We start from the raw sequence: 27,373 nt of genomic DNA, 5'->3' as shown, positions 1-27,373 counted from the left end.
GATGAACTCAAAATTGTGAACCTAGGCTGGCTGCTGCTAGTGCCAGACCTGGGGGCCACTTACCAAAACGTATGTGAGCTGGAGGCTCACTGAGGCTGGTTGTTGCTTGTTTGAGAGAATTTAGGAAGTGTGAAGCAAGAGCCAAGACCAGCTATTCTTATGGAAAAGCAGCTTGGGTGGGCCTGTAAGTTGGGTGGGACAAACCTCAGGGAATCTCCAGGACAGGGCAAACAGTGTTAGCCAGTTGATAGAGTCTGAGATATGGCACCTGCCTGCTGGCTCTGTGGCACTGTGGCACTGTGGGCATGGGTTCAGAAAAGGGACAATGGCCTCTTCCTGCCTTTCTGTCTGAGAGAAGGCTGTCCCCAGCTCTCACCTTGATGCCAGACACTTCAGTTTCTCCCTGTGTGCCACTGGTGCCTTCTAAGCTGCTACTCCCATACTCGAGCTCAGAGGGAGTGAGTCTGAGTAAGTCCGGGTGTGACTTTGTTAAAATTAACTGCTTGGAACTCCAGAAGTTTCTTCCACCAACTCAATACCTGCTGACTTGTGCACCCAGAAGTTATGGATACTTACCTTCCTGGCACTGGAACTCTGGGCTGGGGCCTAGTGTGGGGGCTGGGACTCCTCACTCCCGAGATATTCCTCCTGAATTTTTATCCACCACATGTGGATTTGGGACCAGCTGTTTCCACATCTCCACCCCTCCTACCAGTCTGGATGGAGGTGGTTTCTTTAATCCCGTAGTTGTTGGACTTCTATCCATCTTGATTTCTGAAAGTTCTGAGTGATGGATGTTCTATAGTTTAGTTGTAATTTTGATGTGGTTGTTCAAGGAGGTGAGCCATGTTTACCTACACCTCCGTCTTGACCAGAAGTCCAATGGAAAATTTTTTAAAAATTTTTTAGTTAGTTTTCTAAGTGATGTTTACCTTATTTTCAAATATTTATACTGGGTATTTCCTTATCCTATCTTACTGTATTTATTCGAGTTTCCAGAATAATGTTTTCTAATAATGGTGGCAGTGGACATCATTATCTATTTTGTGATTTTAACATAAATTATTTATAGTCATTTAGAATGATATTTGCTTTCTTTGGTAAATAATCTGTATCATACATAAGTAATTTCTTTTTCGTTATATATTACTAAAATTTGTTATTAGGAATGGATACTATATTTTAACCCTTTCAGTAGTTATTGATAGAATTGCCTTTTTCTCCTTTAATTTATTATTATAATGAATTATGCTGGTTCCTTAATGTTGACTAAGCTTTATATTCCTGGAGTATTTGCTTGGTCATAAGATATAGTTCTTTTGATACACTGCTGGATTCCATTTGTTAATATTTAGACATGTTTTCATTTATATTCATAGTGATTGTGTTCAATGATGATTTCATTTTTTTTGTTTTATTATTTTGTTTGTGGGAGCATTAGGTTATGGAAGCTTCTTAAAATAAATGAGAAAGTTTTCTACCTTTTTCTGTAACCAGAAAATTTTCAATTAAATTGGAATTGCCAATTCTTTAAAAGGTAACAGAGCATAGCTATGAAAACATTTGGTCCTGGTGCATTTTTAAAATGGTAGACTGATCTTTAAATTCTCTTCTATTTCTTCAAAGGTAACTGGTCTGCTCAACATTTCTAATTAATCTTGTCATTTATATTTCCTAGGAAGCCATTTTTTTCCTTAGGTTTGTCAAACAAATCTGTTGATAGAGAATAAACATCTCTCCATGTGCTATGTAAGGAATGCTACCCAGGGAATTAATATTTATTGAACAGCTGCTAGGTACCAAGCACTATACTTCACATTTTATTTATATTGTTACATGTAATTGTAGCCTCATATTGACCCTGTTTAATATGTATCATTGTCCTAATTTAACAGATGAGAATATTGAGGTTTAGGGAAATGAAGCAATAATATTCCCAAGATCACGGGTAAGAAATGGCAGAGGGAGCCAAGAATTGGAACTCAGGTCTCTGTGATTTCAGAGCTGGTGCTTTTAACATTCCTGGCTTTCTGCAAATAGTTGCACAATTATTATATTTAATTAGTGAAAAATAGTTGAGGAAATGTGTCATTTTTTTCTTTTTCTCAACCGAGTATTGAATATTAGGATAGTTTTCTGGTTTTCATTATAATAAATGAATATAAAAAGAAATTAGCAACCAAAGTGTCCCAGGTTCGATTCCCAGCCAGGGTACATGCCTGGGTTGCAGGCCATAACCCCCAGCAACCGCACATTGATGTCTCTCTCCCCCTTTCTCTCTCTCTGCCTCTCTCTCTCTCTCTCTCTCCCTCCCTTCCCTCTCTAAAAATAAATAAATAAAACCTTTAAAAAAAAAAAGAAATTAGCTTTTTCCCCTCATATTTAACACATTGTTTCCTTAGGCTAGGGTTTCCGAAGAGAATTACTTTTTTGAAGAATTTGACCATATTAGTGAGTAATATATACTGAAAGGTACATTTCAAAAGGGAGAATAACAGAATTACAAGGAAACATAGTATTACTTTGTAAAAAGAACCTTATTACCTTATGAAATTCCCTGTGAGATTTAACTTCCTGTGGGAATCCCTCTCTCTCTGAGCCCAGTAATTCTTTCCTCTGCCCTTCATAGTCCTTCAGTCACTGCCTGCCTTTGAGTAAGGAACTGTCAGATACTGCCACATTCCTCTCATCCAGTTAATGTGGCTTCTGTTCCTGCTCTGCCCTCTTCCTTTCTTTCCTTCACTACAGTAGCTGTGCGAGCCTCTAAAAACACCCATCTGGGCCTGGGCAGGCCCTGGGGGAAATGCTGTTACATTTTTAGAAAAAGTCTGTTAGTCTCCAAGCCATGCCTGGTCACTATAAGGAGCAATGGTTTTCCATCTGTACTCTTTGAAGCCCTGAGGCTTTTTGGGGCCTGCCTTGGGAGCAGAGAGAAGGCCACCAAGCTGGTGGGATTCTAGGGCTCCCTCCCCACTCCCCTCAGCCAGAGAGTCCCTCTGTTCTTGTCTGTTTTCACAGTTTTGGGGGGAAGATTTCCTTTTAAACTCAGTTTTAGCTGCTTAAAAACAAGTGTTCTAAGATAGAGAAAGAGGGATGTTGAAACATTAGCCTGAGAAGTTATAGCCAGATTTTTATATAATTAATTCAAATAGTAAAGTTACTAGACACCTAAAGAACACTGAAAACGTCCTGACCCTCCCCCACGCTGACCCAGAATGTATACCCCACACACACATACACACATAAGACCGCTGAAACCTAGGCTTGCCTATTACTTTCCAATTACTACTGGGACAGAAAAGGAAAGTTGGGCACTTTGGGGAATTGAAATTAATTGGAAGCAGACTTGAGTTAATTTCCATTTCAGTGTCCTTTATTGAATGGGTCTTCAGTGCACATTTCTAATTTAGTAGAATGAGAACTTTTTATGTTAGGCGAAGGGTAATGAGGAAATATTTTCCCCTGAAACTAAAGTAATTCATCAGGACAAAGCCCGCAAATGTTTTCACAGAGGAGAGTCTAATAATCCTTGTGATGTAGAAAAACGCTTTAAAAATTGTGAAAGGGCTTGTTACTTTCTATGCAGCCTAAAAGCAACACATATTTCAGGAAATAGCACATTTCATGACCTTGTTAGAGTTTTCCCAGTACTTCTGCACTTTACCTCACCTGGTCACTGCAGAATGTAGCGCAGTGAGCAGGGCGTGTTGCCGACCATTTTTTATAGAAGGAAACTGCAGTTTGAATAACCCAGAGTTTCATTAGGAAGTCGCTCCCAGTAAGGGCATTGTTTTTTCTAATGTTCTAGTTTTTAAAATAATCTACTTCACACCCCAGGACTCCAAAGCACTATAAAATAAGGAACCCCTTTTTTTGTCATTAAAATTATATCAGTTCCTACATGGGTTCTGATACTATTTGAAAAAGACAGTGGATTGATAAAATGAGGAAAGTTCTGGCAAGTCTGATGACAGAGGGAGATTGAGAGAAAGAGAAAGAACTCAAAATTGGACAAAAAAGGGAGATGTAACCACAGACTCACAGGCTGTGAAACGTTATTTTAAAAAATTCTATTTGTAACATTGCCAATAATTTTTTTAAAGCTAGATGAAATAGTCAATTTTTTAGGAAAACATGAATTGCTGAATTCTGTTTTAAAAACTGGAAAGTCAACTAGAATAAATACCTATAGAAGATATTGAAAGAAGGGTATCATATATCTACCCCCAAATAAGAAATAACCCAGGATAATAAAATAAAAACTTTCTATCAATAACAATCACTGTGTTGTTATTTAATCCATACCACAGGATAGGGTATATGTAAATTTTACTAAATCCATTCTGTGAGGTTCTGACACCAAAGCTTGCTCTACGATAGCTTAAGTAAATATAGAAATATTCTAAATATTTTAGAATATTATATAATATTCTAAATATAATATAATATAAATTATCAGAAAACAAAACTATAACACTGTAGCCAGTAGAGTTTTTCTAGATATAAAAATGGCTTGATACTTACAAAAATGTCTTGATACTTACAGATATATTAATATATTCATTAATCAATATAATCAGGAAAACAAAGAACACATTATGTGTCCAAGGAGATAGCGACAAATTTCACAATACATAGGCAGCATGTATGCAAGTGTTTAAAATAAGTATACCTCAATGATAATGTAACTTTTTATACCCACTTCCAAATAAATGTATAATCAAATCATCCTTGCATATATAGCAATTTAAAAGTGGGAAAGACAATAAATTGAAGAAAAAAGATCTGTCTTTTGACTTCCAGTCAAGATGGTAGCGCAGACAGACACAGCTCAGCTCTTCACATAACCACATCAAAATTACAACTAAAATATAGAATATTAAAATATACAATCATCACTTCAAACCATCAGCTATCGAGTTGAATGGAAGTCTACGACTATGGCATTAAAGAAACCACATTCATCCAGAATGGTAGAAGGGGCTCAGACACGAAACAGGCTGGTCCCACACACATGTGTGGTAGATAAAAATTCAGGAGGGATATCTTGGGAGTGAGGAGTCCCAGCCCCACACCAAGTCCATAACCCAGAGTTCTAGTACCAGGAAGATAAGTCCCTACAACTTCTGCCTGCAACAACCAGTGGGGACTGAGAGGAAGAGACTTCTGGAGCCCCAAGCAATTCCTTTTAAACCACACATGGAGTCACCTACCCAGATTCACACCTTCTGAGCTCCAGCAACTGGGATAGCAGCTTGAAAGGCACCAGTGGCATACAGGGAGAAACTGAAGTGTCTAGCATCAAAGCGAGCAGAGGCCATTGTCCCTTTTTTAAACCCTCCAGCCACAGAGCCACGGAGCCACAGAGCCAGCAAGCTGGTGCCATATCTGAGATTCCATCAACCTGGCTAACACTGTTTGACCTGCCTTGGAGATCCCCAGAGACTCTGCCCCACCCAACTTATGGACCAATCCAAGCTGTTTTCCCATATGAATGGCTGTTTTGGCTCTTGCTGTACAACTCCCTAAATCCTCAAAAAAGCAGCAGCTGGCCTCAGTGAGCCCCAAGCCTGGCACAAGCAGCAGCCAGCCTAGATTTACAGCTTGGCTTTGCCTGGGTATCTCCAAGCCCAGCACAAGTAGCAGCCATCTCATATAGCTCTATAGCTCAGGCAGGGTGGCCCCTGGCAAAATACAGGTTGGGCCTGACCTCAGCCTGACCCACCCAGGAAAACCCAAGGTCAGCACACCCAGTGGACAGCTACAGACCACATAAGAGCATCACCACCCTGCCCCTGCACAGTTGATCATCCATGGAGGGGAGAGTTGGTGATAAGTGGTCACAGCCAGTCCTTGCAGTTGCTTGGCCTGGGTAAATCCCTCCCATTGATCTGCCAACAGCAACCAAGGCTCAACTACAATAAGAGGGTGTACTCAGCCCACATGAAAGGTGCATGTCAAGTACCCATCTTGGGTGACAGGGAAGGCTGTACCACTGGTCCCTACAAGACACCTACTACATTAGGCCACACAACAAAGACACAGTGTCAAAACAGCTCTCCCTAATACATAGGCACAAACACAAGGAGGCTGAAGAAATGAGCAGACAAATACACATGGCCCAAATAAAAGCACAGATCAAAACTCCAGAAAAGGAACTAAACAAAATGGAGATAAGCCATCTATGAAAGGCAGAGTTCAAAACACTCGTTATATGGATGCTCAAGGTACTTAGTGAGGACCTCAACAGCATAAAAAACATCCAGTCAGAAACAAAGGATATACTAATTGAAATAAAGAACAATTTACCTGGAAACAACAGTAGACTGGATGAAGCTGAGAATCAAACCAATGACTTGGAACATAAGGAAGAAAAAACAACCCTTCAGAACAACAAAAAGAAAAAAGAATCCCCCCAAAATTGGCAGTATAAGGGAACTAAATGGTAATGGAAAAATATAATAAAGATTGCATATTTAAAAAATAATAAACAACAAACAAAATTTAACAAAAAATGAGTATAGTGTAAGCAGTTTCTGGGACAACTTCAAGAGTTCCAACATTCCCATCATAGAAGTGCCAGAAGGAGAAAAGAAAGAGTGAGAAGTTGGAAATCTATTTGAAAAAATAATGAAAGACAACTTCCCTAATTTGGTGAAGGAAATAGAGACGCAAGTCCAGGAAGCACAGAGAATCCCCAACAAGATGAATGCAAAGAGACCCACTCCAAGACACATCATAATAAAAAGGCTGAAGTTTAAATATAAAGAGAGAATCTTTTTAAAATATATTTTATTGATTATGCTATTACAGTTGTCCTATTTACCCCCTTCACTCCCCTCCCCCCTGCACTCCCCCTCTCACCCACATTCCCCCTCTTTAGTTCATGTCCATGTGTCATAAGTTCTTTGGCTTCTACATTTCTTATACTATTCTTGCTCTTCCCCTGTCTATTTTCTCCCTACCATCTATGCTACTTATTCTCTATACCTTTTCCCACTCTCTCCTCCTCCCACTCCCCTGTTGCTAACCCTCCATGTGATCTCCATTTCTGTGGTTCTGTTCCTGTTCTAGTTGTTTGCTTAGTTTCTTTTGGTTTTGCTTTAGGTGTGGTTGTTAATAATTCTGAGTTTGCTGTCCTTTTACTATATATGTTTTTTCTTTATATTCTTTTCTTAGATAAGTCCCTTTAACATTTCATAAAATAAGGGCTTGGTGATGATGAACTCCTTGAACTTGACCTTATCTGAGAAGCACTCTATCTGCCCTTCCATTCTACATGAAAGCTGTGCTGGATAGAGCAATCTGGGACGTAGGTCCTTGTCTTTCATGACTTGGAATATTTAAAGAGAGAATCTTAAAAGCAGCAAGAGAAAAGAAGTTACCATATTTTGCTATGTATAATGTACACTTTTTTGCTTGAATTTTTGAGGTAAAAATAAGGATGTGCATTATAAATGAGTAGTACTAATTCTGTATCTATAAAAATGTTTTTAATTCTTTTACTTATGTTTACACATTAAGAGTGTCCCTTTAGAAAGCAAAAATAATATATGTATGCAAAATAATACCCTGGAATATGATAATCAGTTTTGTTTCTATAAATAAATAAATAAATAAATAAATAATTGGATTAAAAATTTCAAAGACCTTTTTCCTGAAAATTTGAGCCAAAAACTTGGGTGCACATTATGCATGGCAAAATACAGTAGTTACCTAAAGGGGAGTTCCCATATGACTCTCAGTTGATTTCTCAAAGGAAACTTTGCAGGCTACAAGGGATTGGCAAGAAGTATTCAAAGTCATGAAAAGCAGGGACCCATAGCCAAATGATAAAAACCAGCAAAGCTATCATTTAGAATTAATGGGCAGATAAAGAGCTTGCCAGACAGGAAAAGGCTAAAGGAGTTCATAATCACCAAACCATGATTACATGAAATGTTAAAGGGACTTATTTAAGAAAAAGATCAAAACTATGAACAATAAAATGGCAAAAATATAGATCTATCAACAATTGAATCTAAAAAATATATTAAGCAAACAAGAACAGAGACAGAATCATGGATATGGAGAGTGTTTGATGGTTGCCTGATGGGAGGGAGGTATCAGGGAATGGGTGAAAGGTGAGGGGATTAAGAAGTACAAATAGGTGGTCACAGAATAGCCATGGGATGTAAAGTATGGTATAAGAAATGGAGTAGCCACAGAACTCACACACATGACCCACAGACATGAACAATGGTAGAGGGAGTGCCAGAGCGAGTGGGCAGTTCTGGGTTGAAGGGGCAAAGGGGGAAAAATCAGGACAGTTGAAATAGCATAATCAATGAAATACTAATATTAAAATAAATTTAGAAACAAAAATTTAAAAATGTTTAAAAATAAGGTCTGTGCCACGAGACATCCCAAACAAGTAGTCTTGTTTTTAAAATGGTCCTTGATCCTCACTCAGGTCAGCCTCTTCCTTGATTTTTCTCATACATGGATATTGCTAGAAAGTGGGTGGCCTCTGCCACTGAACCAACTCATAGGACTACCATCCCATCCCATCCCATCCCATCCCATCCCATTCTTAGTTAATTAACTGCCTTAATGCTAATTCCCTCACCAGACTGTGAGCCACTCAGAGCAGAGAATGTTTTATTCATCTTTGTATACCCAGCTTCTAGCCACATTCTGGGTATGTGTTCAGCAAATGTTGGTGAAAGTGAATGAATTGTCATCTGATAGACAGCGAGAAAAACACAATTTTCACCACATGTGACATAAGCAAAAAAGAATTAATGGGAAATATAGAAAGAGTTTAGCCCGGAGATGATTTTTGTTGGGGGATGGGGGGAGAAACCATCCTATTTTATTGTATCACGGAAAGTTTCACTGGCAGAAATATGTCCCTGTGCCATCATTGGGCTTCAAAAGCAAGACAGCATGATTTCCTAAGGAATGTTTCCACACTGAATCTACTTACAACTGATGTGCCACTGTGGCCAGCAACCTCAGAGTGCCCCGAGCCAGTGAGAAGAGGGCAACACACAGAGAGTGGGCAATTCCCAGCTCAGGAGCCACAGAGTTTCTTTATGTCAGCATATGGAATAGTAGAGATCCTCTGGCCTCCACGCCCCTGCCATGTTAATTCTCTTTGATTACCTAATGTATCTGTCAGAATAGAGTAATTTGGTTGAGTTACTATGTGTCAACATCAGTCAGAAAATAAAGAAGGCCAGCATGCCATCACACACACAAAAAAAACACCCAGTGGCTAGAGATAATTATTTTAAATTTAAGAATCCCTCATTTAAGACAACAAAATGTATCGAAAGTTTCAGCCCGTATTACTTCCAGGGTCTCTTCTGACTTGCTTAATTGATTCACATACATGTGTCAGAACCTGATTTGTGAGTCTGAATGCTTTGCGAGCTAAGGGTCCAGTCAGGAAAATGTGCTCAATTTATTTTCTTATCCTAGTTTGACCTGCATCAATTTCAGCCTTTCAAATATATTCTCTCCCTGGGTTCATCTAAGTGGAAGTTAAGAGCCTCTCTGAGATACTGCATGCAAGAAAGAGATGGAGAACACAGCGTTGCCCCAGTGAGAGGAAATACCTACTTCAAAGAAAATAAATAAATAAACCGTCACTCTATTTTTACTAGGTCAGTCCCGAGTAGAAGAAAGGGAAGACAGTGAAAGGCAAGAGGGGCTCCCAAGAGAATTATGAAAGGAAAGAGCTCTGAGCTCTAGAGAAAGCTCCCTGAAGACCTAGGGTGACCCTGATTTGCAGAGGGGGTATATCAACGTGGTGAAACCTTAACTGGTGGTCAGGAGGAATTCCTCCTGCTGGAGCAGAGGCAGCTGCAGAACTCACAAGATCAGAATCACAAGGCTGAGTTAGTAGTATCGTGTGAAATAGATCAGCAGTCACCAAAGCCATTTTTAGGTGAGAGGGGAAACCAGGTTACTGCTGGCTCTCCTGGGAGAATTTTTTCATAGTTCAGATGAATCCAATTTGGATCTGCCGTTGGCACTTTCAGAACTGCTAGAAAGAAGAATAGAATAAAATCCAGTCTTTAGGGTGACTCTGATTTCTCATCACCTCCCAGTGAACAAAGACTCCAGGAGTTGGGAATCATAGACAAACCCTGCAAATCTGTAACCCTCAGTTAGAACAGCCCACAGCCTGCACACCATTTACAGGGGTCAGCAGTGTTCTCTTGCCAGTAAAAGGACAATTCTCCCTACAGAACTAGTCCACCCACAAGGCCACATCACATGTATTTGTACCTGAGGATCTCCGTCCCTGCAGGTCCCCTGCCTTAAAACCCTCTGCCCTGGCCAGGTGGTTCAGTTGGTTGGAGCATCGTTCTGTACACCAAAAGATTGCAAGTTCTGTCCCTGGTCAGGGCACATACATAGGTTGTGTGTTTGATCCTCAGCCAGGGTGTGTGGGGGAGGCAACTGATCAATGTTTCTCCCTCACATCAATGTTTCTCTCTTTCTTTCTCTCTCCCTCCCCACTCTCAAATCAGTAAACATATTCTCAAATGGGGATTTATTTACAAAAAAACAAAAACCTCTGCCTTCTGTCTCATGCCCTTCACAAACCTGCCTTGGCCATTCTTTTCAACTGTCACTATTCCCACTAAGGATACTGTGACTTATAACCAGCTATTAGTAGCATTCAACAGCACAGTAACCTAGATATAAGAAATAGTCAACATTTTTTATTAAATCAATGAAAAAAATGTAAATGCATCATTAGTTCTAATATTTCTTTTACAATTTTAGCCTATTTCATACATGCTCTCCCTAGCACTAAGGCATACTGAAGCCAACCAATGAGTAGTTTTTCACCACATGTGGTAAGTTTGGCACAAGAAGAAAAGTCCTAAAAATATTTCATAAAGAGACCAGAACACATTGGGGCTGGTTTTGCTAAAAAGCTATATGCTGATTCCTAAATCTTTTGTTGCACTATGTCTGTTTCCCTTTTGGAACAATTTGGGACAAGAGTAAAGTAAATAAAGCCCTGGCTGGTGTGGCTCAGTGGATTGAGTACTGGCCTGTGAACCAAAGAGTTGCCAGTTCAAGTCCCAGTCAGGGCACATGCTTGGGTTTGGGGCCAGGTCCCCAGTGTGGGGCATGCGAGAGGCAACCACACATTGATGTTTCTGTCCCTCTTTTTCTTTCTCTGTTCCCCTCTCTCCAAAAATAAATAAAACAAAATATTTTTTAAAAAAGAATAAGTAAGTAAAATGTAGAAGTGCTCCATCCTCCTGCCTCCAAACTGAATTACATCTTTCCCCACCCCACATAGTTGGATAGCAGTCCTGTTCTTCAGAACCTTTAAAAGTACATATAACAGAACAACCTCCTTGAGATCTATTCCACGGCTGCTTAAGCATACTAGAAGGATATCATTCTGTGTAGATTTTGCCCGTTTCATTTTGTTTTGATGTCACTGGAAAACGGTTCTCTTTCCTGAAGACAAGTCACTCGACAAGTACTCGGCATTCTTCATAAGCTGTCTGTTTTACTTTTGATAATGCAGCCTGTGAACATTTTCGTCAGGCTTCCTACTAAAGGACTATGTACAAATGCTCCCCCAGAGAGTCAGGAAGGTAGGGCACCTGCGGACTGGCAGGGCAGGGGAATGGGAAGAACACTGGACTGAGACCCACCCTGACTTCTCACTCACTGCGGGGCTGTGGGAAAGCCAGGGACCCTCTCTTAGCTTTCACTCCCTCATCTCGGGTATGGAGGCTCTCAACATCTCTGCAACTCTAAAATGCTGAGGCTAAAACCTAGCAGGGTATCTCCAAATATCGATCAGTGACGTGGTGATATAGCAACCAATGTCCTCCATTCCCAGCCCTCCAGTCCCGGGAGACTTCCATCACTGTCCTTTCATTCACAATAAAGAAAACAATTTACAAACACTTTACCCAAACTGAAATTATGCTAAGCAGTTCACATTTCCTAATTCCTAGTTCTTCCATTATGCAGTTTTAGCTACTTTTTAGTATTCTGGTTTTTATTTTGAGGGGGAAAAAAGAAAATTGATTGTTTTCTTGATTTTTTGCCTGCTCAATGCATATCCCTGGTTGCCATTATATTTCTTTCCAGTAAATATTTTCACTTGGCTGTTCCATGGTCCTCTCACACTCAGCCCATTTTAATCACATCAGTGATTTTTACTCTATTTAAGCACCCTCTTTAGATTTTCCTAGCTCTCTTACTAGCACCACCATAGACACAAGCTTAAAAGCTTAAAAGGATCTTCCCCTCATCCTACAATCCACCATTAGTGAAACTCTTCTGGGTCTTTCTTTATCAACTTTCTTAAATTTCCTCCTCATCTTTTCCTTGCCACGTCTTCTATACTGCTACTATATCATTTTCCTTTAAATGTCACTTAGCTCATGCTTAAAAAACAAAACAAACGAAGACAAAAAACAAAAAACAAAGAAAACCTGAAAAGCTCTCTTCTTAAAAAATACTCTAAGCCTCAAGGCCCCCTACAATGCCCCAGACCTTCCTCTCCAGCTTTGTTTCCGATATGCAGGAGGTGTTCCAGCCTTCTGAGTCTCATCTATCACTCGCATTCCTGCCTTGTCTCTCACTCTCCCTGCTGCCTGGTCTCCTCTCCTCACCGTACTCCAGTGGTCGAATCCTCACTCATTCCTCAAAGTCTAACTTAGGCCCATTCCTCTCTGGAACCGTCCCCCTTCAATCCAATAGGAAATTATCCCTTCTTTCTTGAAATATCTGTAGAACTCTCAATTGGAACCCAAACCACAGTTTTCCACTGTTATTTGTCTTACATAGATAATCTCATTTGCTACATAGGTTATAAACTTCTTAAGAAAAAAGGATATTTTACCTGCCTCTTAGTATCTCTGGTGCTCATTCTATGTTCTTACAGAGTAGAAGTTCAATAAAAGTTGATTGACAAAGATGATAAACCTGCCAAACACTGTCCATGGTAACTGTTAACACATAATCCTCCTCTAATTATTAGGCATTAATTAATTATTAACAGTCAATTTACAGAGCCCACAGGGATAAATAGGAACTTGCTTAGGACAGGGAAGGAACAGAAGTAGGGCAAATGGGTCCTGTGACTGTTAAGCCCACTCCCCATTTATTCTAGGGCATACACTACTTAACTTTTTTTTAAAGATTTTTTATTTATTTTTAGAGAGGGGGAAGGGAGGGAGAAAGAGAAGGAGAGAAACATTGATGTACGAGAGAGACATTGACAGGTTGCCTCTCGCATGCCCACAACTGGTGACCTGGCCTGCAACCCAGGCATGTGCCCTGACTGGGAATCAAACCTGCGATCTTTCAGTTTTCGGGCCAGCACTCAACCCAGTGAGCCACACCAGCCAGAGCATACTTTTTTAAATCATAAAATGGCAGGAGAACACACTTGGTTCCTTTAGAAGAGAAGAAAAAGCTCTATAAATATAAATATATATTCATTCCTGTATTTTTATTTAATAATTTATGAATAATAAGTTCATTGGACTTTCATTTTTTGTGTAATATGTAATGGGCATATTAAAAATAAATAAATAAAATAGAGCCCAGAAGTTTTAAAAAATAATGAATTTAATGTTCTTTTACCTAAAAAGCTGATAATCAATAGTCAAGGATGTAGAGACTAAGAGAGGAAGAATTTGGCCAAGGGAAATCCAGACCCTGGGGGAGTGGAACAGAGGGATTTAATGCTCTATCTCTGCCCTAAAGGGCGTGTCCAGAGTTACAGGGTCAGAAAATAGGATGACCTGCAATGGTTTAGCCTTGTTTTATATATACTAGATCCTAATGTTTTAGGTGTAGAGGGAAAGTCAGTCATTTTCTTCCTTCAGCCCCTTTGGAATATGCCTTAGAAACCTCACTCCTTGCCCACTTCTTTCCTTTTAACACCCCAGGACCTGCTTTTGGCCCCTAGTGTCTGCCAGTCAGCAGCTTGGGGATCCCTGCTCTGCCCTGCTGTCCACCCAAAACAATGTGATAGCTGGTATATGCAAGATGAAGGTAGAAAAAAAAAAACCTTTGTAAGCTGCATTTCCTGCCTAGTTCTGAGTCTATAACTCCTCCACACACATTCTTTAGCTCAGCTTCTTCCTCTGGCCTGTGGTTTATGAAGCTGAAGAGAGAAATACTGTACTGGTAAATGTGGATGCAAAAGTTCACATGCAAAACAAATCCCTGCTTCTTAAAATCCTGTAAATTCATTTATCATAACTTTAAATTTCCTGCTAGTAATAGCCATAATCCCACTGGCAAACATTAAATAAGTAAGTAGATGCCATACATTAAAAAGTCATTAAAATATTAAATTAGAATGTTTGGAATTATAGAGCACCAAATAAATAGGTGTTGAATAAATGAGTGAACTTTTATCATAGTTTGGGAAGACTAAATCGAGGCAAACCAAACCACACCCACCAGACCGATATAAACTGAAGATTCAGCCTATAATAGCAGAGAAAATCAGAACTGAAAGATCACACAGGGAGCAGCCAGCCAAACCCTGTCAATTCACACGTAAGGAGAATGAAGTCGAGAGGGTCAATGACTTGACTAAGTTATAAGCTCCTGTTTTGATGGAAATAATAAAATGGCTCATGACAGAGTCCCAATGTCTTGTATGACTATGGTAAGTACAGAATTTGATAACACCATTTCGATCGCAGTGAGGTGGGCCTTGTGAATATGTGGGAAAAAATGGCCATAGGTCAGGCCCCTTTCCCAGCCACATCAGACTCATTGCCTGTCATCAACACTATAACTCAGTTCCTTTAGATCTTGAGAAAATTTTTAACACACCTTCCTTTGTTGTCAGCTGACACTGGAGCTAGTTGGAAGTAACACTGAGAGCCAAGCGAGGTGCCCATAGGGCACAGGGATGGAGCTTTGAAGTATGGAAGATCTAGGTTCAAACCCCAGCTCCATGATTTAAATGGTTGGTTGATCTTTGGAAAATCATTTCATTTCTCTTAAGAGTCTGATTAGCTCAGTTTCTGGTATGATTGTAAGTCTCTAGCAGTGATTATTAGTATACTTTGCAATTTTGCCTAGGATGAAGCTAGACGCTCTACCCTAAGATCAATCAAGATGAAAGAAAAGGCAAACATTGGACCCTCCCAAGGAGTCTAGATTTGAAGGTCTTCAAGCGTAGGGATTATACATAAATTTCTTTGGTCTGAAGCGGCCTTGCTCAGAGGTGAGGGCAGCACAGGTGCCTGTGCCCACTGCAGGAGTCCTGATGGAGAACTTGCATCCATAGAAGAAGTCCCTGCCCAGCTATGGGGAGGTAGGCAGCCCCCAGCAATCAACTGTTCAGCAATCTCAGGCCTGAAAATGGGCTTAGAGCTCGAATAAAGAGGTGCACATGCACCCATCTATCAGAGGTACTGAAAGAGCCCCGGAAATGTGACAGCGAGGAAACTATACTTGTGAGGACTATATTTATCAGAAAATTCACTTGAATGGCTGCTAGATTTTTAGCCTGTCTCGTGTCTCTTGATCCAGCTCTACATATGGGACCTTAATTTTCTGTCTCGGGCTCTCCTCACTCTCTCCAGCTCATCAGCTCTGCAAATCTCTATCTCACTGTATCTTCTGAGGCTACTCTTTTCCTGAACCCTAGAAAGGTTGCCTCAGCGGCAGTCCCCATGTGTCCCTGTAGAAAGTTAGACATTAACTGATACGATTTTGTTCCTTGTGAGAGCTAATGGCTGGACTAGCTGAACCTAATTTGTTATCCTATTTCATAGTAGTCCAAATAAATTACTTATAAACTACTACAAACTACTTTATAATAGTTAGGGTATATGACATAGACGTGTAGATGATCACAGCTCATGCATTTCAGCCAACACTTGCCTCTCTACATTCGTTCCTTCCATCCTCTATGACTCAAATATCTTTCTCTGCCTAAGGAAATATTTCTCATCCTTCGAGGCTCAGTTCAAGTATCTTCTTCTCTAAGAAGTCTTCCCTGATTCTCCAAGGTATTATGAGTCAACCCCTTTCCTACCCACATTCTCATACCATACTAGTATCTTTCCCTGCTGGGAATTAGAGGCATGAAAACATTGCACATTTTTTGCAGTGGACACTCAATACAAATTTGAGTTGAATTTAACCAAATTCCAAAGGGTATTTCTGGTTAATGATTTCTTTCCCTAAAGAAATCAATAGGGTGGAGTTGTAAAAGCATACAAACTTTCAATAGTAAGAGGATTAAGTTCTGAGGATCTAATCTATAACATGGTGACAGGCTGATAAGACCGCATTATATAACTGAAATTTGTTAAGAGAGCAGAACTTAAATGTTCTCACAAAATAGAAAAGAAAGAAAGAAAAAGTAAATATGTGAGGTAATGGATGTGTTAATTAACTCGTGTGTGTGAGTGGGTCCTTTCACAATATATATCAAGTCTGCCCTGGCTGGCATAGCTGAGTGGATTGAGTGTGGGCTGCGAACCAAAGCATCACAATATATATCAAGTCATCACATTGCACGCTTTAAATATCTTACAATTTATATGTCAATTGTACTTCAATAAATGGGGGGAGGAAACAACATAGAACTTTCTTTATTCATATTAATGGCAAGAAGACACATTTTTTAAAAAATTAATGAGCTAGAAAAGGCAAACAGGAAAAAGCAATGCTATTTCACCTGAATTGTAAATTTTGTTTAACAAAAGTTCACTATCTAAACATGTAGACTGAGAAATCTTTTGGACCACTACTCTTTGGCAAAGACCAAATGTTTCTTTGTATTTGAAAAAATTATAATACATCATACAAAATTGCATATTGTCTTCAAGCCTTTATAGCATGTGGTAAGTAAAATTTTAAATGAATAGTAAATATTATCAAGTAAAATGTCTTTGAGGCTTTATAGTCTTGCCTCAGTTCTGAAGCCTCTGCCAAGGACTAGGTGAGACTAATAGTGGGTTTTTAGTTGGTATATAGGTTAAGGACAGCCAGCTAGAAATTAACCAGCTATGACATTAGTTGTATGCCTTGCTTTAAAAAACTACAATACTTTAAAACCTAATCTACACAAATAATTATAAAAGCAGCACATGCTCAGTGTAGAAATATTGAGAACCTGACGCATTCCCCTTCCTTCTGCTTCCTACTCTCTGCAGGTAGAAGGGTCACTGGGAAACCACATGGCACACCAGGAGTTACTGCAGGGCAGCAGAGGGGCAGAAGGTGTGGCAGACCAGAAGTGGATGATAGCCCCATGTGAATGACACGAGCCTGATTACCCATAGCACACTGCATGAGGCGACAGGTGTGCTGCCCAAATTTTGAGCTTCATCTTACAAAGACAGTTTCAGAGCTCTATTCTCCCAATCTCCTTTGTAAAAGTAGTGATCTTCCAACAAATCCCACCTGATTTCTAGCAATATAGCTTCTTAATGACATAATTTGTCACTGACCCCCTAACAAATCTGAATCAAATCGCCTTGTCTCTCTTCTGTTTCTTATTCTGTCATCCATAGCATCAGTCCCCCACAACTTAGTTAGCCATGCATTAACTATAGACTTCTTTCCTGCCTATGTAAACCTAGATCCGACTTCTTCAGTGACTCCTACAGTTCAAACATCCCACCAACACAATAGACCTCTGCCTCCATGATGTGGCCTCCAGTCAGTTCTGCAAACTCATCGGCAGCCCCCCTCATACACACACTAGGCTCCCATCACACAGAAAGGCCTGTGCTTCCCTGCCCATTATAGCCTCTAGGCATCATAAATGTTGTTCCTCAGTGGACATCCTCCCCCTGCCCTGAACTCAAACTTCATGTCCTTCAAGACTAAAACTAGAGGACTTCCGGCAAGATGGAGGCATAGGTGGACGCACCGTACCTCCACGCACAACCAAGATTAGAACAACAACAATTTAGAGACAGAATAACACCCAGAACTGACAGAGAATGTATCTGAATGGAAGTGGGGCAGCCAAGAAGCTGAAGTAGACCTGTTCATCCAGACCGGTAGGAGGGGCAGAGACAAGCAGCTGGGTATGGGGTGTGGTGCGGTGCGGCACGGATAACAGGGAGAACTGGGCGCATAAGGCAACCGGGAGTGCGTAAGGCATCTGGGGCGCACAAGATCAAAGCAGGTGGACCCTGAGTACGCGAGCGGCAGCTGGCGGACCCAGTGAGGCAGCGATTGTGGACCAGGGCAGAGCATGCAACCCAGGATCCCAGGGAAGGGACTGAGGTCCCAGGAGAACAGAGCTATCACCAGTGTTCCCCCCGCCCCGCCCCCGCCCCCGCCCCCACATACAACGTCACAATCTAGCGACTGGGGTGCCCAGCCCCGTGAACACCTAAGGCTCCGCCCCTCACCATAACACGAGCTACCAGAACAAAAAAAAAAAAAAAGAGAGAGAGATAGAGAGAGACATATCTCAAACCAAACAGAAGAATAGATCAATGCCCCAGGACTCATCCTTTTGAGCGACCAAGAGATAGCCAGTCTATCAGATGCACAGTTCAAAACATTGGTGATCAGGAAGCTCACAGAATTGGTTGATTCTGGGTGCAAATTAGATGAAAAAATTCAGGTTACCATAAAAGAGATGAAGGAAGATGCACGGAGAACCAATAGTGATGGGAAGGAAACTGGGACTCAAAACAATAGAGTGGATCAGAAGGAAGAAAAAAACAACCAAACAGGAAAGAATGGAGAAATAAGAATTCAAAAAAAAAATGAGGAGAAGCTTAGGAACCTCCAGAACATCTTTAAACATTCCAACATCCGAATTATAGGGGTACTAGAAGGGGAAGAGGAAAAGCAACAGATCAAACACGTATTTGAACAAATAATAAAGGAGAACTTCCCCATTCTGGCAAAGGAAATAGACTTCCAGGAAATCCAGGAAGCTCAGAGAGCCCCAAAGAAGTTGGACCCAAGAAGAAACACACCAAGGCATATCATAATTACATTAGCCAAGGTAAAAATGGAGAGAATCCTAGAAGCAGCAAGAGATAAGGGGACAGTCACCTACAAAGGAGTTCCCATCAGACTATCAGCTGATTTCTCAAAAGAGACCTTACAGGCAAGAAGGGGCTGGAAAGAAGTATTCCAAGTCATGAAAGACAAGGACCTATATCCCAGATTACTCTATTCAGCAAAGCTTTTATTTAGAATGGAAGGGCAGATAAAGTGCTTCTCAGATAAGGTCAAGTTCAAGGAGCTCATCATCACCTAGCCCTTATGAAATGTTAAAGGGACTTATCTAAGAAAAGAAGATACAGAAAAAACATGTATAGTAAAAGGACAGCAAACTCACAATTATTAACAACCACACCTAAAGCAAAACCAAAAGAAACTAAGCAAACAACTAGAACAGGAACAGAGCCACAGAAATGGAGATCACATGGAGGGTTAGCAACAGGGGAGTGGGAGAAGGAGAGAGGGGGAAAAGGTACAGAGAATAAGTAGCATAGATTGTAGGTTGAAAGTAGATAGGGGAGAGTAAGAATAGTATGGGAAATGCGGAAGCTAAAGAACTTATAAGTATGACACATGGACATGACTAAAGGGGGGGGATATGGGTGGGAGAGGGTGTACAAGGGTGGAGGGGAGTGAAGGTGGGAAAATGGGACAACTGTAATAGCATAATCAATAAGATATATTTTTTTAAAAGTTAAAAAGGAAAAAAAAGACTAAAACTAAAAGTCCTTCAAGATTCCATGCAAATCTGTTGGTGGGATTGTGGACTGGTATAACCACTATGGAAAACAGTATGGAATTTTCTCAAAAAACTAAAAATGGATCTGCCTTTTGACCCAGCAATTCCACTGCTAGGATTATATCCTAAGAACCCTGAAACACTAACCCAAAAGAACCCATGCACCCCAATGTTCATAGCAGCACAGTTTACAATAGCTAAGTGCCAGAAGCAACCTAAGTGCCCATCAGTAAATGAGTGGATCAAAAAACTATGGTACATTTACACAATGGAATACTATGCAGCAGAAAGAAAGAAGGAACTCCTGCCCTTTGTAACAGCATGGATGGAACTGGAAAGCATTATGCTAAGCGAAATAAGCCAGGTTGTGAGGGGCAAATACCATACGACCACACCTTTAACAGAAACCTAATCACCAAACAAATGAACAAGCAAAATATAACCAAAGACACTGAAATTGAGAACAGGCTGACAGTGACCAGAGGAGAGAGTGGAGGGAATTTCAGGGGAAAAGGGGAAGGGTTTACAGGAACAAGTATAAAGGACACATGGACAAAAACTACGGGGGTGGGGTAGAAATGGGAGGGAGGTGGGGAGGGCTGGGAGATGGGCTGGGATGGGGGTAAAAGGCAGAAAACTGTACTTGAACAACAATTAAAATTTAAACAATGGACAAAAAAAAGATTCCTTGCAAGTGTCACTCTGCCCTGTCTTTCTTGACATGTCTCAGTCAAGTCCTTGCTCTTCTGTGCTGCCATAGTATCTTGTCCACATTTCCATTTTAGTATTTATGATAAATTATTAATTTAAAATTCTTACTTCTAATGGAGCAGGGGTCCATATTGTCTCACAGTGTCTAGGTATCCCCTGAGATACAGACAAAATTTTATGTAAGTTCATTTTCTTCTAGGCAGAAGGTTGCAGAGCTCGCATCAGACTCCCAAAGGAGCCCATACACACTCTCAAAACCAAGAACCACTGCACTGGGTTATGAATCCCTAGAAAAGCAGAGTGAGTTCTCTTCTTCTTTCAGTCTCTGCAGTTATATGCCTAATGTTTGCTAAATGAACATTTCAGTTATCATTTGAGGGTAGATGTTTATATTATTAAATATATAGTAAAATCCGACCTCCTCTATTCATTAATGTTTTGAAGTAGATAGGTAGTGTGATACAGTGAAGAGCACAATGGGCAAAAAGAAATTTATGGAAGAATTTATGCCAAACTAACAGTGGTTATGCTTAGAAAGCAGATTGGAGCAGGAGGGGACGGGTTTTCAGAGTTTACTTATAGTCTTCTGTCTTGATCAAGCTTGTTTGCTTGTTTGTTTTACAATGCATACTTTTCAGTTTTGAAACTTAAAAATCATGTTTTAAACTTTGGGACTTTTTTCTTAAGTGCATGAGACATTTAGCTTCAGACCCCTGCTGTGTTCATTATTTTTGTGACTCTGCGTACCTTACATAACCTTTAGAAACCTACATTTCCTCTACTGTGATGTGAGGGTGATTCCTATGTCACATAGCTCCTGTGTCACACAGCCTCGCATAAGGTAAGGACTCAGCAAATATTAGTTGAGTATAAAATTTGTTGTTCCTAAGGTTTTTTTTTGCAATCCCCAAAGACATGTAAAATAGAACTCAGTCAAAAGGCATAGTTCATTATTGTCTCAGTACTGTAAGCATTCATGTATGCAGTGAAACTCTGGGGTGACATGGATAGTTTATACGGTGGCTATTAGCTTTGACCTCTAACTAATAATAGAATCCCATAATATTTTTATATGTTTGTTTTTAAACAAAGAAAGGTTACAGAATTCTTCAGAGTAATTTATAATGCTTGCACTTCAAGAATAAAGTAAAGTGCTGGTTTAAACTAAGCACAAGTGCACGGGTTTAAAGTAAGCTCTCAGTTTATCTGTGTTCTTATTAGAAATAAGTTCTTTGCAATTTCCACTCACCTCATGGCCTGTCTCCAGCAGTAGACATCACACCATGTTTTGAAAAGTCTTCCTGATTTCTCTAGAGGGTCTATAAAAAATAAAATGCCATTAATAATGATAGGTGCCTTGTAATTTATACCATCCTTTGTTCCTATAATTTTAGAACTAAAAGTTTTCATTATATATGCAACTTACTGTTGCTAAAGTTTTCTAGTAGTTCAAAAATATGTAAGTAAATATATTTATATTTATGTTAAAAAATATGAAAGTTCTTGTTTCTCATAGTCTTTCAATTTTTAAGTCACTTGGTGTTAAGTAGGTACAACTACCTCGATATTTGTATCTTTGGACTAACTACTAAAAATAAATACCTATGTATTTAAAAACATAGTTGGAGTATTCCAACATGGGTCAGGGAGCTTTGCTAAATAAGGAGAGTTCAAAGCAGTTCATCTGACCCTAAAATGATAGAAGCCAAATCTAGAGATTTTCCTAAGTATCCCACATTAAATTAAGTCACCTACTTCAAGTGACAATGACATGGTTTGTAATGGGTTTTTCTGTAGAGGCTAATTGAAGTGATCTACAGTCAAAATGAAATACAAACCAACTTGGAAAACACTTTACGATTTATCTTGTTTTTGTGAACAGTGCAACAGGTTCCAAGCCAGCTACCTCTTTTATTTATTTTTCATTATCTGAAACCTCTAGGGCAGTTTGGCTGTGTCACTGAATCTTTTTTAAAAATTTAAAATCATTTTAATATATTTAGCTATCAATACATATTAAAACTCATGAGTTTACTCTGGTATCTTCTTAAATTTCCGTTCAACTCCTGCAATTCCAGTACAACATTCTGTCTTTTCCTCTTTCCATAGTCTCAGCTTCAGTCTCTTGACCTGTAGAACTGGCACAGCAGTGATAATGGTAGCCTCACGGTGCAGGTATCAGGATTAAGGGAGGCAAAGGCTGAGGGCCAGAGCAGAATGTGGGCAGTAGCAGAATCGGAGGCTTACTCAGTCACCCATACCATTTTGTCAAGGTCCCTGTCCATTATCCTAAGCAAATCTATGTTTACTCCCAGCTAAGCTTACACTTTTTTCCTTTTAACTTTACAGGTATTATTTTTTAATTCTATTTGTGCATAATGCTATTCTTTGTCCTGAAAGAATGGGAGAGGCCACGGAAAGCCTGGTATTGGCTTTGTCAGCCACTGCTAACTGCCACCCCATCTCCATTCTCTCCTTTTCCTCCAGTAACCTAGTTAAAAAACTGTATCTTGCCTTCCTCTTTACAGCTACATGTAACCATGAGAATAGATCCTCCCCATCAGGTACAAGTAGGAAGAATGTGAGTGACCTCTGGCACATCTCCTTAAAAGAGAGAAAGCATCTTTTTCTTCCCACTTCTCCTTCCTGCTGGCCAACCACCAGTGAGGTCGGTGGCATCCTAGCAATCTCTTTGGACCAAGACATGATGCACAAGGATGGCGGAAGAGCCACACAGCAGGAACCTGGGTCCCTCACACACAGACCTGCTCTAACAGCTCTGGACTGCCTTCCTCTGGGCTTTTTTTTTTTTTAATGTAAGAGAGAAATAAACTTGCAGCTTATTTAAGCCACTATTATCTTGACTTTCTTATCTACAGATGAACCCACCCCATATGCTGGCACTCCAGGAAGTTGTCTAGAACCAAGAATCATTCTTAATTCTTGAAACTTTTTTTCATTTCCTTTGAGCATGTCTGTGCTTTCTATTAACAAATTCTTCCTTCTTTAAAGCCTCTAATGTGTCATTCCAGTCCTTGTTTTTGCCCTTTCTCCCTTTCATCACTCATATTTCAGATATTACACTCATTTGAGCTCTGCAGATACGAATTTTAACTCTCAGATATTGGAAAATGGGGCTGCTCTATGGGGAAGAAAAAAGGAAGTTTAGCTAAAATTGTCTTTAGCTTTCTTTGTGGATTATAGAAAGAATGGTCCATTTCAATTCAATAAGCATTTATTAAGCACATGCTATGTAAAGGGCAGTGTCATGTGCTGGGAGAATTATAAAGATGGCATTGCTCCTCCTTCAAGGAGCTTACCATCTAGTAGGAAAGATGAGACACATGAATGTGACAAATGCCGTGAGAAAAGTATAACATGCCTAGAGCTTTCAGAGGACAGAAGAGGAGTCTCAGTTGTGGGGATTAGAGAAAGTTTCATGAAGAGGATAGGATTTGAGGTGGGCTTTGAACAACTTGTAAAAATGATAAAAAGAGGATCCACAAAGGAACAGAGGCATAAGTTACAAGGCATGGGTAGATTTAGGGATCCTAGGGAGCATGGAGGGTAGAGTAGGGGGTAAGGCTAGACAGGTAGATTGGGGACAGATACGGGGCTGTGAATATCTTCTTCGAAGGCTGCTCTGCAGTGGAGAGTTTAAGGAGTCACTGAAAGTTTTTAAGCAAGGGAGGAACTGGATCACACGTCCTCAGTAAGAAGATGTCTGTTTGTCATGTTATAAGAAAGACGGACCACAAAGAGGCCAGTGAGTAGGCACCTTTAATACTCCAAGTTGAAGGTGACAATGACCTGAATTAGGATAGGAAGGAAAGGAAGGCAAGGAAAGCACAGAGAGTTGAAAGCAACATTTCAAAAGCTACTAAATGAGTTACATGTCTGCTTTGCCCAGGAAAAAGAGTTGGATTATAATTCTCAGATTCAGAAGTGGAGAATATATCCATTAAAGAATTTTTTTAATTTTTCTACACTTACTTGAACTAGAAAACAAAAAAAAGGGCTGAACATGCTGTAACAACAAACTTAATTGGTTCTGCAATTTCAGCAGAGCGTTTTCCCCCCAGATGCCAATTGGGAGTGCACTGAAGAGCTACTAGGAGATGGAGAAGTATTGAAAAGCATCTTAGCAAAGAAATGCAACCATCCCTTCTTTTCCATTGTTCATCTTTTTTTCCTGGTATTATGGTAAAAAGCAGGTGTCTGGGTAGCTTAAAAGGAAGGTTCCTTCCACTTTTGCCCAATTATCCCTTTGCCCACCTTTATTCGATATCTCTACCCACCCCACCCACCCACAAACTCTGTAAGAAATCCAATGAAGATTTAAGAGGAAAGGGTTTTCTAGAGTGCATAAGAATTTTCTAACATTTGCCTATTTGTTTCTCACTAAAACCATGCCAGCATAGCCAGCAGAAAAATAGAAAGAACTGGTATACATCCATATAAAGGTACTGTATTCTCAAATAGCTTTGCGATAAGTAACCCCAAATCCCCCTAAAAATATCCTAAGTAGCTGCTTCCTCATATTCAGGAGACAAATTCTATGGAGTTCCTCAAATATACAAATTTGAATATCTGATCAGCTGCAGCTTTCTTTTATTTTTCTGATTACTTTAGGAAAACTTAAATGGATGTTAATACTAACATTTTTTATCAGTAAAGGCAGGAGCAAACAGCAAAATAATTGTGAACCTACCAATTAGAAGAGTGTCTTTTATAATATCTAGCAATTTATGGTTTAATTCACCTTATTTGGGGCACTGAAAGCACCTTACAAATAAATAATGAGGATTTTTTCCTTCTATGACTCCCCAGGTGATTCCTGGTGCTCTTGACAGCGCAAATGATTAATCAAGTCACTAGGGACTGGCAGCAGTAATGTGATTGTCAAAACTATGGCTATTGGCTAATTGTGTTTCACTGTCAAGTTAAGTGTGTGTGTGTGTGTGTGTGTGTGTGTGTGTGTTTTGAGAGGTGATCAGTGTGAGAATCTGCATTTTCAACGTTGTCCCTGAGAGAAAATTATGAACCTAAAGATTTTTACATTTTAAAAATCTCCAGAAACATATAAAAATATTCAGCAACTCATACACCAGTCCTAAAATTCAAAATCAAAGGTTCTTAACCTGGGGTCTATAGATAAAATTCAGACAATCCATAAATCCCCTGAAATTGTATGGAAAATTTTGTGTGATTTTATATTTTTTTTGTAAAGGGGATTGGCTTGGTACCCAAAGATTCTTAAAGCAATCCTTGACCCTGAAAAGGTTAAGAACTACTACCATTAAAAAAAAAAGAAGAGAGGGAGGGGGAGAGAGAGACAAATGGATGTGAGGTTGGTACAAGGCACTTGTCTGTTAACATTTATATTTGTATTAAAAGTTAACAATAGTATGATCATCTTCCTTTCAAAAGTCTCTGAGATTGCATTAGATTACATTTTTTAGATTGCATTTTCAGAGCCTATAGTATTAAAAAAAGCTGTAGATATTAATTAAATTCATGAAAACTTTAGAATAAATGTGTGGCAGAAATTTATTTCTCTAGTATAAATTTCTGATCATTTATGGTAAATCCTTCAGAAGCGCCTTCAATGAAATGACTATGTCATTTGCAGCAATATAATTTTGTACTATTTAAAAAGATAAAAAGGTATTAAAAAACAAATGTCTATATTTTCAAAATACTATTGTTTTATCATATAAAACCCATATAATTCCAGTTCTAATTATTATGGAATACTACTGTCATTTAACTAAAGAACAAAAATCTTTCAAGTGAACCCAATTTATATCCTGCTCCCAAAACCCTGTACAGGGTTTAGAATTAAGATTCACTAATTCCCTGCTAATTAATCAGTACATATTTTTCTGAATATAGCATGAGCTCTTTTATTTCTTTCTGTATTACAAAAGGCACAAATCAACCTCCCTGTATTCCTAATCTTTTTCATTTTTTATTCTTAATGCTAAAGAAACATTGGATTTATTTGCCTTGTAAATAAAAAACCTATCACTCTTTAAGATTGCTGTCAAAATTTAATGCAGCTTCAGTTAAATATGTAATATGCAAAACTCTTCGGTCCCCAAACATTTAATTAGTTGACAACCTATAAAGGCAGATTATAACATAATTTTCAAACTAAGCAAGAAAATGAATGTTTTATAAATTGTTATAACTTTTTAATAAAAAGTTATATTTTTCAATAGCTAATTTAATGTTAGCATATTTGGAATCAAAATTAATAAGGATCGATGGACTTTCTTCTCTTAATAAGAACACCCCTCTCAATTCCTCTCAAAGCACATAAAAGCACACACTTACCCCATGGTGCTTGCTGTGGTCATATCATCCTTGGATCCAGGCTTATCTGGATTCTGAATTAAAGGTTATAAAAAGAAGCAGAAGAGAGGTTTGACTTCCCCGGAAACGAGACTGTCATATGCTAACTAGGCTTTTAAATGAGGAAAACTAGTGTCTCTTCTAATTATATAAGCTCCAGGTCAAATTCTAGCATCAACTAATCAAGTAGCTGAACTGTGTTTAGTTTCAAGGAGTAAAAGAAAGAAAGCTGTTTAAGAGGGATCACTTTGGTCTCTTAGAAAACTGGAAACTCGAGCATTGAAAAGTTACTTAATTATCAGTACAGTTAAAGATTTTAAAAGCAAAGTATATATCTTGCTACTTTAAATAATTCAAAAAATATTGGGGAAATTTAGTTTGCAGTAAAGCAAATGTTTTGTATTTTTCAGAAGTTTTGAATTTGCATTATATATATGTCCTGCTCCTGAAAAACATGCTCTCACCTGATCTTACCCTGTCTAGTATTTGTCCTTATACATTCCAGTACAATAATATTTCATTCTAAAAGAATACATTAATACTAAGCAACAAATTCAAAAATGTCAAATTTTT

At 39.2% G+C, this 27,373-nt stretch overlaps 1 protein-coding gene across 5 annotated transcripts in view; it reads right to left on the bottom strand.

Moving 5' to 3' along the window:
- The window catches only part of ARHGEF33 (Rho guanine nucleotide exchange factor 33), a 78,915-nt gene extending 52,051 nt beyond the window's left edge, over positions 1-26,864 (bottom strand). For 4 of the 5 annotated variants that reach the window (XM_036027882.1, XM_036027883.1, XM_028516462.2 and 1 more), the window contains exons 1-2: positions 26,783-26,864; positions 21,693-21,762 (exon numbers count right to left, since the gene is read on the bottom strand). The gene's annotated coding sequence lies outside the window, so the exon portion shown is untranslated. Of the gene's footprint in view, positions 1-21,692; positions 21,954-26,782 lie in introns of those variants that run through there. The other variant, XM_028516461.2, reaches the window with a different exon arrangement.
- Between the last annotated feature and the right edge of the window lie 509 nt (positions 26,865-27,373).

The sequence above is a fragment of the Phyllostomus discolor genome, chromosome 6, assembly GCF_004126475.2.
Source record: "Phyllostomus discolor isolate MPI-MPIP mPhyDis1 chromosome 6, mPhyDis1.pri.v3, whole genome shotgun sequence".
Classification (NCBI taxonomy): Eukaryota; Metazoa; Chordata; class Mammalia; order Chiroptera; family Phyllostomidae; genus Phyllostomus; species Phyllostomus discolor.
This window is presented reverse-complemented; position numbering and strand designations above follow the sequence as displayed.